Source organism: Palaemon carinicauda, chromosome 3 (assembly GCF_036898095.1).
Source record: "Palaemon carinicauda isolate YSFRI2023 chromosome 3, ASM3689809v2, whole genome shotgun sequence".
Taxonomy (NCBI): Eukaryota; Metazoa; Arthropoda; class Malacostraca; order Decapoda; family Palaemonidae; genus Palaemon; species Palaemon carinicauda.
In genome coordinates this window covers 129,730,636-129,743,087 of record NC_090727.1, presented here as the reverse complement: position 1 = coordinate 129,743,087, position 12,452 = coordinate 129,730,636, and the positions used below count along the sequence as shown (strand labels likewise).

Below are 12,452 nucleotides of genomic sequence, written 5' to 3'. Positions count from 1 at the left end.
CCTAAGAGCTCTGACTGGGCAAAGTACTCTCTCCAGCTCGTTACCCACCAAGTTAGATAGGCTAGGGATCTCGAACGATTTAGGCCAAGGACGTGAAGGAAGCTCGTTTTTAGCCAAAAAACCGAGCTGCAAGGAACATGTAGCCGTTTCCGATGTGAAACCTATGTTCCTGCTGAAAGCGTGGATCTCACTTACTCTCTTAGCTGTTGCTAGGCATACTAGGAAAAGAGTTTTTAATGTGAGGTCCTTGAAAGAGGCTGATTGTAGCGGTTCAAATCTAGATGACATCAGGAACCTTAGGACCACGTCTAGATTCCAGCCTGGAGTGGACAACCGACGTTCCTTAGAGGTCTCAAAAGACCTAAGGATGTCCTGCAGATCTTTGTTGGAGGAAAGATCCAAGCCTCTGTGGCGGAAAACCGCTGCCAACATACTTCTATAACCCTTGATCGTAGGAGCTGATAGGGATCTAACGTTCCTTAGATGTAACAGGAAGTCAGCAATTTGGGTTACAGTGGTACTGGTAGAGGAAACTGCATTGGCCCTGCACCAGCTTCGGAAGACTTCCCACTTAGATTGATAGACTCTGCGAGTGGATATCCTCCTTGCTCTGGCAATCGCTCTGGCTGCCTCCTTCGAAAAGCCTCTAGCTCTTGAGAGTCTTTCGATAGTCTGAAGGCAGTCAGACGAAAAGCGTGGAGGCTTGGGTGTACCTTCTTGACGTGAGGTTGACGCAGAAGGTCCACTCTTAGAGGGAGAGTCCTGGGAACGTCGACCAGCCATTGCAGTACCTCTGTGAACCATTCTCTTGCAGGCCAGAGGGGAGCAACCAACGTCAGCCGTGTCCCTTTGTGAGAGACGAACTTCTGAAGAACCCTGTTGATGATCTTGAACGGCGGGAATGCATACAGGTCGAGATGGGACCAATCCAGCAGAAAGGCATCCACGTGAACTGCTGCTGGGTCTGGAATCGGGGAACAGTACAATGGGAGCCTCTTGGTCATCGAGGTAGCGAACAGATCTATAGTTGGCTGACCCCACAGGGCCCAAAGTCTGTTGCAAACGTTCTTGTGAAGGGTCCACTCTGTGGGGATGACTTGACCCTTCCGGCTGAGGCGATCTGCCATGACGTTCATATCGCCCTGAATGAACCTCGTTGCCAGCGTGAGCTTTCGACTTTTTGACCAAATGAGGAGGTCCCTTGCGATCTCGAACAGCTTCCTCGAATGAGTCCCTCCCTGCTTGGAGATGTACGCCAAGGCTGTGGTGTTGTCGGAGTTCACCTCCACCACCTTGTTTAGCTGGAGGGACTTGAAGTTCATTAAGGCCAGATGAACCGCCAACAACTCCTTGCAATTGATATGAAGCGTTTTCTGTTCCTGATTCCATATCCCTGAGCATTCCTGTCCGTCCAATGTCGCGCCCCAGCCCGAGTCTGATGCGTCCGAGAAGAGATGATGGTCGGGGGTCTGAACAGCTAACGAAAGACCTTCCTTGAGAAGAATGCTGTCCTTCCACCACGTTAGAGTAGCCCTCATCTCTTTGGAAACAGGAATTGAGACCGTCTCGAGCGTCATATCCTTGTTCCAGTGAGCTGCCAGATGGTACTGAAGGGGGCGGAGGTGGAGTCTCCCTAACTCGATGAACAGGGCTAGCGATGAAAGAGTCCCTGTTAGACTCATCCACTGCCTCACCGAGCATCGGTTCCTCCTCAGCATGCTCAGGATGCACTCCAGGGCTTGGTTGATTCTTGGGGCCGACGGAAAAGCCCGAAAAGCTCGACTCTGAATCTCCATACCCAGGTAAACGATGGTCTGGGAAGGAACGAGCTGGGACTTCTCTAAATTGACCAGGAGGCCCAGTTCCCTGGTCAGATCCATAGTCCATCTGAGACTCTCCAGACAGCGACGACTTGTGGGAGCTCTTAAAAGCCAGTCGTCTAAATAAAGGGAGGCTCTGATGTCTGCCAAGTGAAGGAATTTCGCAATATTCCTCATCAGTCGCGTAAACACAAGAGGTGCCGTGGTCAGGCCAAAGCACAGGGCTTGGAACTGGTACACAACCTCTCCAAAGACGAATCTCAGAAAAGGTTGGGAGTCTGGATGGATGGGAACGTGAAAGTAGGCATCTTTCAGATCTAACGAGACCATCCAGTCCTCCTGCCTGACCGCTGCTAGGACCGACTTCGTCGTCTCCATTGTGAACGTCTGCTTGGTGACATAAGCATTGAGCGTACTGACGTCCAGCACCGGTCTCCAACCTCCTGTCTTCTTGGCCACCAGGAAGAGACGGTTGTAAAAGCCCGGGGAATGATGGTCCCGAACTATCACCACTGCCTCCTTCTGTAGCAGGAGCGACACCTCTTGTTGTAACGCTAGCCTCTTGTCCTTCTCCTTGTAGTTGGGAGAGAGGTTGATGGGAGAAGTGGTCAGAGGGGGATCGCGGCAGAACGGAATTCTGTAACCCTCCCTTAGCCACTTGACAGACTGAGCGTCTGCACCTCTGCTCTCCCAGGCTTGCCAGAAGGTCTTGAGTCTGGCTCCTACAGCTGTCTGGAGAGGAATGAAGTCAATGCTTGCTTTTCGTGGACTTGGCACCCTTCTTTGACTTGCCCCGGTTACTGTCTGCACGGGTACCTCCTCTACTGGAGGCTCTACCACGAAAGGGCGGAATGAATCTGGTAGCAGGTGTATCAGCCACAGGAGTGCGGAAAGATCTCGGCACGGAAGGTAAGGTTTTAGCCTTACGTGCTGAAGAAGCCATGAGGTCATGCGTATCTTTCTGGATAAGAGCCGCAGCCATCCCCTTGATTAACTCCTCCGGAAACAGGCACTTGGAGAGAGGAGCAAACAGCAACTCTGACCTCTGACAAGGGGTGATACCAGTCGATAAGTAGGAGCATAGATGTTCCCTTTTCTTGAGGACTCCTGAGACATAAATAGAAGCAAGTTCGCCAGAACCATCGCGAATTGCTTTATCCATACTGGACATGAGTAGCATGGCCGAGTCTTTGTCAGAAGGAGCAGTCTTCCTGCTTAAAGCCCCCAGGCACCAATCGAGAAAGTTAAAAATTTCGAAGGCGCGAAAGACTCCCTTCATCAAGTGGTCCAGTTCAGAAAAGGACCAGCATACCTTCGAGCGTCTCATAGCCGACCTGCGGGGAGAGTCAACCAAACTTGAGAAGTCGGCCTGGGCAGAGGCAGGAACCCCCAAGCCAGGTTCCTCTCCCGTGGCATACCAGACGCCCGACTTAGAAGCCAGCTTAGGAGGAGGAAACACAAAAGAGGTCCTTCCCAGTTGCTGCTTGGACTGCAACCAATCCCCTAAAATCCTCAAAGCTCTCCTTGATGATCTGGCGAGGACAAGCTTGGTGTAGGCAGGCGTAGTAGACTGCATGCCTAGAGAAAACTCGGAGGGAGGAGAACGAGGGGTTGCAGACACGAAGTGTTCAGGGTACAACTCTCTGAACAGAGCCAGGACCTTGCGAAAGTCTAAGGAAGGCGGTGAAGACTTGTGTCCTTCCACATCAGATGTAGGATCATCCAGATGAGCAGCTTCATCCTCAGAAACCTCATCGCCTGAGAGTTGAGTAGCGAGAGGTAAAGGCAGAGCGGCAGGCTGAATGGCTGAATCCTGCAGAACGGGTGCATGCGTACCTGCGGATCCATCATCATGCCTCTGCTGAATAGACTGAGGGCTGGCAATGACAAAGGCAGAGGGCTGGAGTGAGGGAGGTTCTGCGGTGGTCTGAGGAGTAAGCGAAGTGGTCAGAAGCGAATGCTGGAAGGCATGAGGCTCATGCTGCATGGTATGCGGCTCATGCTGCATGGGATGAGGCTCATGCTGCGAAGAATGCGGCTGCTGCATGGTAAGAGGCTCGTGCTGCATGCGTTGAGGAGGATGCCTCATAGCATGAGGCTCCTGCCTCAAAGGTTGCGCCAGCCTCAAGGGTTGAGGAGGTTGCTGCGCAGAGTGAGGCTCCTGCCTCAAGGGTTGAGGAGGTTGCCGCATAGCATGAGGCTGCTGCCTCATGGGTAGAGGAGGTTGCCGCATAGCATGAGGCTCCTGCCTCAAGGGTTGAGGAGGTTGCCGCATAGCATGAGGCTCCTGCCTCATGGGTAGAGGAGGTTGCTGCATAGTGCTGGAACCTGGCAACTCCCGATGCGGCAGCTCACGCATGGAAGCAGGAGGAGCCTCAAGAACATGCGTCTGGCAGGGAGGACTGCGCAGAGGTGGAGGAGCGCTCGCAGGAGGAGGGGTGTTAACCTTCTCTGCCTGATACTCCTGCATCAAAGCCGCAAGCTGAGACTGCATAGTCTGCAGCATCGACCACTTGGGGTCCACAGAAGTTGGAGCAGAGGCCTGTTGAGGCACCACTCTACCTCTCTTAGGAGGTGTGCAGTCATCAGATGACTGCGGCGAGTCCGAACTGGCCCAGTGGCTACACCTGGGCCGTTGGACTAGCTCGGAAGGGACCTTACGTTTGAGAGGTCGTGAGACCTGGGTCCACCGTTTCCTCCTGGAAACCTCTTCCGCAGACGAGGAATTTAAGGGGTCATTCGTCTGGGAGTGGAAGTGACGATCTCTATCAGATACGCCCGCAACCACTGAGGATACAACTGTGCGCCGATCAAGGCCTGCCGAACCCTTTTGCCCTTCGACGTTGCTTCTCCCCTGGGCTTGGGAGCTTGCAAGAGGTCCCGGACTGGGAGGACGACTGGCACGCACAGAAGTATCCTCATGTGCAACACTGACACTGTCACTAGGCACAGCACTGGCACTAACATTTCCCACTGCACTCTTCACTTTAAGTTCCTTGACATCTGCCAAGAGAAGATTGTGGTCACTAACTAACGACTCCACCTTATCACCAAGAGCCTGAATGGCACGCAACATATCCGTCATATCAGGCTGAGCACTCGTAGCAGGTTCGGGGGTCACCACCACAGGGGAAGGAAAAGGTTGAGGGGCATGGGGGGAGGAATAAACCAAAGAGCGAGAAGAACTCCTCCTAACTCTCTCCCTCTCTAACCTAGTTGTATATTTGAGGAATTCATTAAAATCGAATTCCGAAAGCCCAGCACATTCCCCACATCGATCTTCCAATTGACAGGATTTTCCCCTACAATCGGAACAAACGGTGTGAGGATCAACAGAGGCCTTCGGAAGACGCCTATTACAAGTCCTAACACTACATCGCCTAAATTTAGGAGCTTGAGAGTGGTCGGACATCTTGAATTTAGAGAACAGTCAAGGGGGAATTCCAAAGTAAAGCAAAGATCGTTAACCAATAAACCAAATTAATTCCAAAAGCTATCTAAGCTAAGGGAAAAGCTTCCTGTAAAGCGAAGGCTAAATTTTAGAGCAAATACTTCACCAAAACCGTGAACAAAGACTCCAAAACAACAGCGTATCCATGTAGGTCTTGCCGGCGGCACGACAGAGGAAAAATTTGAGGTCTTGTTGACAAGAAGTACTGGAGTACCTGACCACAGATGGCGCTGGTGAGTACACCCCCACCTGTATAAGCGATCGCTGGCGTATCCCGACCGTAGATTTCTGTCGGGCAACGGAGTTGACAGCTACATGATCATCGGGTAAGATTAATATTGAAAAATCTATTTTGATGTTTATTATAAATGGAAAGCTAATCGAAGAGGCCTAATAAAGGCGGTTGAGATATAAAATATATAGAGGAAAATCTATAATTAATTTATAACGTGATAAGATAATTGCTAAAAGCCTAAAACACACTTCCGTCTAAGGGAAGGGTCGGCCATTTAAAAGTCAAAGAAAGTCCATACTCTTTCTTGTCATCAAAAATTAAATCTATCCAAAAACGAGTTCAAGATTTAAGATGAAGATAAAACACCTGCACTGCGAAAGCTCAAACCAAAATGAAGTACTTCACCAAATATGTTGAGAAAACTCCAGGTTCTACAGCGAGTATTGATACGTCTTGTCGTCAACGTCGACAGAGAAGAATTGAAGGGTTTGTTTACATGCAAGAGTGGTATCTGGCCGACAGTTGGCGCTGGTGGGCACACCCGCAACCTTCATAGCGATCGCTCGCGAGTTTTTTGAGTGTGTTTTCTGTCGAGCCGCAGAGTTGCAGCTATTGTATATTCACCGGCTAAGTTAAATATTTAAAAAAATATTTTAAATGCAAGCAGAGCACTGTAACAATAAAATTCACTACAATTTTCTGAAACCGGACACTGTACCAACAGGAGTCAATTCTTTCAATTAGATTTAACTTATTATGATGAATGGATAAAGGGGATGGATTCCATACCAATGGTGTCTTACACTACATTTGGATAAATCAATGTTCTATCAATAACACTACTGTGATGTTAGATAAAATCAGTTGACCCAAACTAATAAAATCAGTTGACCCAAACTAATAAATCTAAAAGCACAGGTCTACAAGTGATAAAAAAATCAGCCGAGGCAAAAGACAGGTCGACGAACTGCCACAGAGTCCTTAACCCTTTTACCCCTAAAGGACGTACTGGTACGTTTCACAAAACCCATCCCTTTACCCCCATGGACGTACCGGTACGTCCTTGCAAAAAAATGCTATAAAAAAATTTTTTTCTCATATTTTTGATAATTTGTTGAGAAAATTCAGGCATTTTCCGAGAGAATGAGACCAACATGACCTCTCTAAGACAAAAATTAAGGCTGTTACAGCAAATTAAAAAAGATACACTGCAAAATGTGCTGGGAAAAAAATAACCCCCTGGGGGTTAAGGGTTGGAAATTTCCAAAGAGCCTGGGGGTAAAAGGGTTAAGACCTATCTGGCGATCAGCTGGACTGGGGTTCGAAACCCACCCAAGCTCAATAGTTTCTTATAGGTCTACTTGCCGAGTCATCAGCAGCCATTGCCTTATTCTTTCCAGTCCTAGCGTGACGGAGAGGGGTCTCAGATGCCGATCATATGTATCCTGTAAATGGTTCATCTCTAGGACATAGTCACTGTCCCTTGCCTCTACGATTCACGTGGGACCTTTAAACGCAACCTAACTGGGACCACTGGGACCAAGCAGTGACTGCTGTTGACTTCATGAGACTGCAGGCTCATGCTTACAAGCTAAATCTACTGTATCGACCTTTTAACGAGGCTTGATCTTATGACCCACTGACCGAGTCATAAACAACCCAACCGAGTTATCACGAACCCATAAAAAGTGCACTAGAAACAACCAACCAACACACCGTGAGGTTTGGGAAATTTTACTGTACTCATAATGAACCATATATCCTCAAGAGAATTCTGGACTGTATTATTTATGTACAAAAAAGATATAGCACCAAGCGGTAAAAAAAAAAATATAATCTGCTCTGAAACTTGAAAATAATATTGGAAATTCCTTTTAAAACTGAATGCTGAGTTTGATCTGGATTATGTCTGTCAAAATCATAGTTGTATCAAGGCTTGATCCATACGATTCCAGAGTCCTGTCGTGGGATCTTGAACATCAACATGACTATCCATTTTCAAATGAGAAAGGGGTCTGGCAGTATGGTCGTATCGTTGCTTCACTTGACTTCGCAAATACTCTACCCTGACATCACATTCCTTAGCTTTCTTTTGCCACTCTTTGGCAAATGAGCAACGATGTGTTGGATTAAAAGACCAGAGGAGATGACCAAATAAAACTTGAGCTGGTGATCTGCCATCAGCACGAGGTGTATTCCTAAGATCCAAAATTCCACGGGCAAATTCATCCGTATCGAGGTTCCCATTCTTAGTAGTAGTCATAATTAGCTTCTTGATAATTCTCACAGATGCTTCAGCATGTCCATTTGCAGATTATATGGCAAAGTAATGCCATGGTCTCCTCCCCAGCGAGATACAGTAAAACAAAAACGTAACTCATGATCGAGAGTGTGAGAGAGAACGCCGTGACCGCGATCACGGTCACAAGAGTCTCATTCACGAATGCAAGCATGTAACTCACGACCGCGAGCGTCTGACGTGATTACATCAGAGACGCTCATGATCGCAATCATAAGCGTCGTGCTTAAGCATGTAAGTCACGATCGTGAGCGTCAAGGTAGCGATCACGAGTGTTTTTGAAGTAAGCACTTCCTTTACTCTCCTAAAAGACAAATCATGTTGTGCACTCCAACACCATTCATTACACTGCTTCAGTAAATCTCTGAGTGGTTGCGCTTAATATGCAATCACTGAAGAAAAACTTCCAAGCTGATTAACAAGTCCCATAAAAGATCAAAGATGTTATATTTTGTGGTACAGGAAATTCTGCAATAGCCATCACTTTGCGAGAGTCCACTGTGTACCCATGACTCGAGATTTCATAGCCACGAAAAAAAACGGCACGTTTTACAAAGCAAATTTTCTGAGCATTAAGGGTTATCCTATATTCACCACATCTTAGCAAGATAAAAATATGGGCTAGATGATCCTTATAAAATAATCATATGCAAAAATATCCTCAACTATCTTTACAGTTTGTGGTATATCACCAAGAGCTTGGTCTCCTCTTTGATTATATTGATCACCTGAAGAAATAAGCCCCATTACCGCTCGCTTGAATTTATAGCGACCCCATGGGGGTGATGAAACATGCGAGATCCTGGTCATCTTCTGCAATTTTAATTTCGAAATATCCCATTTCTGGGCTCCGACCCATGTCGCCCAGTGAAAATGCTCCTATAGCACCATTTCTAAGGTATATAACTGCTATATATTACCAGAGAAAAAATTGCATGGGAATGCCAGGTTGAACCCAGCTCGCTCACCTGTATAAGGTCTGGATATAATACTGGGGCGCGATAAATCACAACCAGAGGCCTCGCACCATTTAGATGTCTCCTGTCAAAATCCCCGAACAGCGAGGCGCCGTTCAACCTCGTACTACTACTAACCAACCCACGACAGTGACGACACTCCTTTTATAGCACGCAGTTTGTTAACAATACTTTGTGTTGTGTGTAAATTTCGCTGTTTTTCTCTGGATTTACCTCAAGATGTCCGACTCCACTGTCACTACATCTAAGTTAAGTACTAGCTAGTCGAAGCTACTGCATCATGTGGTGATCGTACAAGGATAAGTGGGTCCACATGCATACTTAGTGAGATCAACACACAATCTTACTCCATTTGGCTTCTTAACAACAGGCACTATAGCATGACACCAATCTGTTGGATGCTCAACCTTACAGATAACATCCTTCTCCAAAAGTTCATCAAGCTGATCCTTTCTTTCCGACCAACAGCTGTATGGTATGGTGCGCGGGGCTGTCACAGCAAATGGTCTCACATTCTCAGGCAACTTTATATGCATCTCCCTCAGTATTTTTGTGGCACCAAATACCTAAGGAAATGCCGATACCAAAGCTACAGCATGCTCTGCCCTCTCTTCTTCAGTTGGATCATGTTCATAAGGCCACCTTGGAAGTGCAACAGGAGACTGAACTACACAACAAGTAGTCTTTTTTTTCTCTTTGTAGACCTTTGAGCAGTTCTCTTCATCTGGATTTACAAACAGTCATACGGGGAGAGAATTAATTTTAGCAGGAAAATCCTCGGGTAAAATTCTCCGAGCTTGACAGCGGTTTTGTCACGGTTGAGATCAATGGAGCGTTAATAAATCCCAGGATGTAGGAGGAATGGGTTAAGCAAATTTTACACCATCAGAACTGAACATACAACATATTGAAAACTATCGGGGAAATCATCTACAATTAGGAGCTTTTAAGCACTGTACCATAAACTTGAACAGAATATTTACCTCCCACAATAATGAATACAGTAAAACTATTCCATCTAAAAATAAAATCCCTTGCCTATTGAATATATCTCACCATGTAACTCATTCTAGATCCAGGCATCCAGATTTCCAACGTGGGTGATAAGGCGAGTTGACATGATGTGACCCGAGTCCCGCTTTTTCAACGCCTGTCCGCCTTTTTTCAAAGTTATCAAAATGTCCCGTCTTTATGTGCTATAATAACAAAACTGTCCCCATTAATGGAATAGTACTGATATTTTGTTTAATTTTGCTGTTCCAGTGAAAAGTAAGAATATTAAAGGTAGGTAGAAAAAGGTTTTGAATTGATTCTTGGATTCCCTTATACAGTATATACATACATAAAACATATACAGCATACTGTATATATATATATATATATATATATATATATATATATATGTGTGTGTGTGTTTGTGTGTGAAATGTCCCACTTTTACAGAGAAAAAATGTGGTCACATTAATTTGACTATACTGAACGTTATTGGGCCTTGATCTCGGCTGCAGCTCCAATGGTTTTTGCTACGCCGTGGCTCGTAAAATTAGCATAACATCACTACTCCTATGTTCTGGCCAGACGTATACGTGTCGAGCTGCGCTTGCAAGCCTCGTGGGTCATTATTTTAAGAATATTTTATTACTTTCTCATGAGTAACAACAGCTATAAAAGTACTGCCTGGCAAACATCTTAATAATAAAACTATAAGAGCCTTTGTATATCAGCGGGCAGTTCCTCACGTGATTAAAAATTGACATCAACTAACCTAAACTTTCCCCCCTAACCTAACCTACAAGCCGTGACCTTACCTACTTACCTAATGGGGGGGGGAACCCCCTTACACTTCTGTATTCTCAGCCATAATAATACATACAGGTGGCCGCTATTGTACATACACCCCATACTACATATATTAACCTCCTTTACGCTATTCAGCGAAACCGATAGAATCCCCAAAAGATTTTATACGGTCCGCGCCAACCAACTACAAAGACTCCCTATATTAGAACTTTGAAAATTATCATCTTTGTTAAGACCGATAAATTATACTGTAATTTCCCCCATTAGTCTATACCCAATAAGCTACCCTTAGCCTACTTTGAAATCCATACCGATATAACACAACATAGGCCTAGGCTTGACTGCCGTAAGACTCACTGGGTTTTCCAATTACAAAGACTCCCTATATTACTTTGAAAATGATTATCTTCATTAAGGACAATTTGTTATACTGTAATTTCCCCCATTACTTTATACCAGATAAGGGAGCCTTTGTAGGGTGACGGCCAGATCCGTTTTCATTCATAGAAAATGGGAATATTATAAAGTGGGGTGGACTGTGGCTGTCATTCTAAAATCGAGTTCGTAGAAAACTGGAATATTCTGAACTGTGGCCGTCGTTCTAAAAACGATTTTGGCGGGAGAAGCTAATTTAAAAAACCCACCTAACCTATGCTAAAAGCCGTATCCTTACCCAGGGGGGCTTCGCCCCCCCAGAACCCCCCCCCCTTACCTACTACGGGAGCGAGAAGATTCGTGGCTGGAGTAAGAACTCGAGCCACAAATTTTCAGGTAATTTAAGGTTTTCGGCAAAAAACATAAAAGTGTGCGTTTAAACACATATTTAAGATCCGTAGACCATTTCCAAACGTTTTTATTCTATACAAGATCAACAGTCGGAGCGATAATAAGCAAATTAGGACGCTTGGCCGTAGCGCTACAAACTACCTCAGATAAGCTACCCTTGGCCTACTTTGAAATCCATACCTACAACAATATACCACAACATAGGCCTAGGGTACACTTACGTAAGCAGCACTCAATTTTCCAATTACAAAGACTCCCTATATTAGAACTTTGAAAAGGATTATCTTTGTTAAGGACAATCTATTATACAGTAATTTCACCCATAAGTTTATAACAGAAAAGCTGCCATTGGCCTACTCTGAAATTCATACCAAAAAAAGTATACATCATATAGGCCTATGCTAGACTGTCGTAAGCCTTACTAGGCTTACTTGCTTTTCGAATTACAAAGATTCCCTAAATTAGAACTTTGAAAATGATTATCTTCATCAAGGTCAATTTATTATACTGTCATTTCGCCCATGAGTTTAAACCAAATAAGTTACGATTTGAAATCCATACCTATAGCGGTTTAACACAACATAGGCCTAGGCTTGACTGTCATACCTCACTCGGTTTTCCAGTTATAAAACTATTTATATAAAATTTATTAACTTAAACGTAGTGACGCTAACTAAAGTAGACAACGTAAACATTTAACTAACGTAAAAACCGTAAAAAATGTAACATAAACAAATGCTGGTCAAATAAACAATGACGGTCTCGTGGCTCTTGAAATCCTTAATAAACTCAATTTCAACATAAAAACACTGAAATTTCCTTTATACAATATCCACATAATCTTATTAATTACCATTTTCCGAAGGTCACTCGCTGTCGTTCACTTTTAAGGAAGAAATTACGACTACAATAGAGGTACCTGGGTTCGATGACTCAACCGTTCAATTTGGAATGTTGTTGTGATTGTGATTCTGAGCCCGCCAATTGGGTTAGCATCTTTCAATATGTATTATCCATAACTTATACCAGATTTTGATTAATTCTTTTGTATAAAATGAACAATATTAATTACTATAATGTTTTA

General features: G+C 45.0%; 1 protein-coding gene across 1 annotated transcript in view; it reads right to left on the bottom strand.

Moving 5' to 3' along the window:
* The window catches only part of LOC137637882 (uncharacterized), a 71,030-nt gene extending 58,679 nt beyond the window's left edge, over window positions 1-12,351 (bottom strand). Inside the window, exon 1 of the mRNA XM_068369991.1 lies at window positions 12,222-12,351. The gene's annotated coding sequence lies outside the window, so the exon portion shown is untranslated. The remainder of the gene's footprint in view (window positions 1-12,221) is intronic.
* Between the last annotated feature and the right edge of the window lie 101 nt (window positions 12,352-12,452).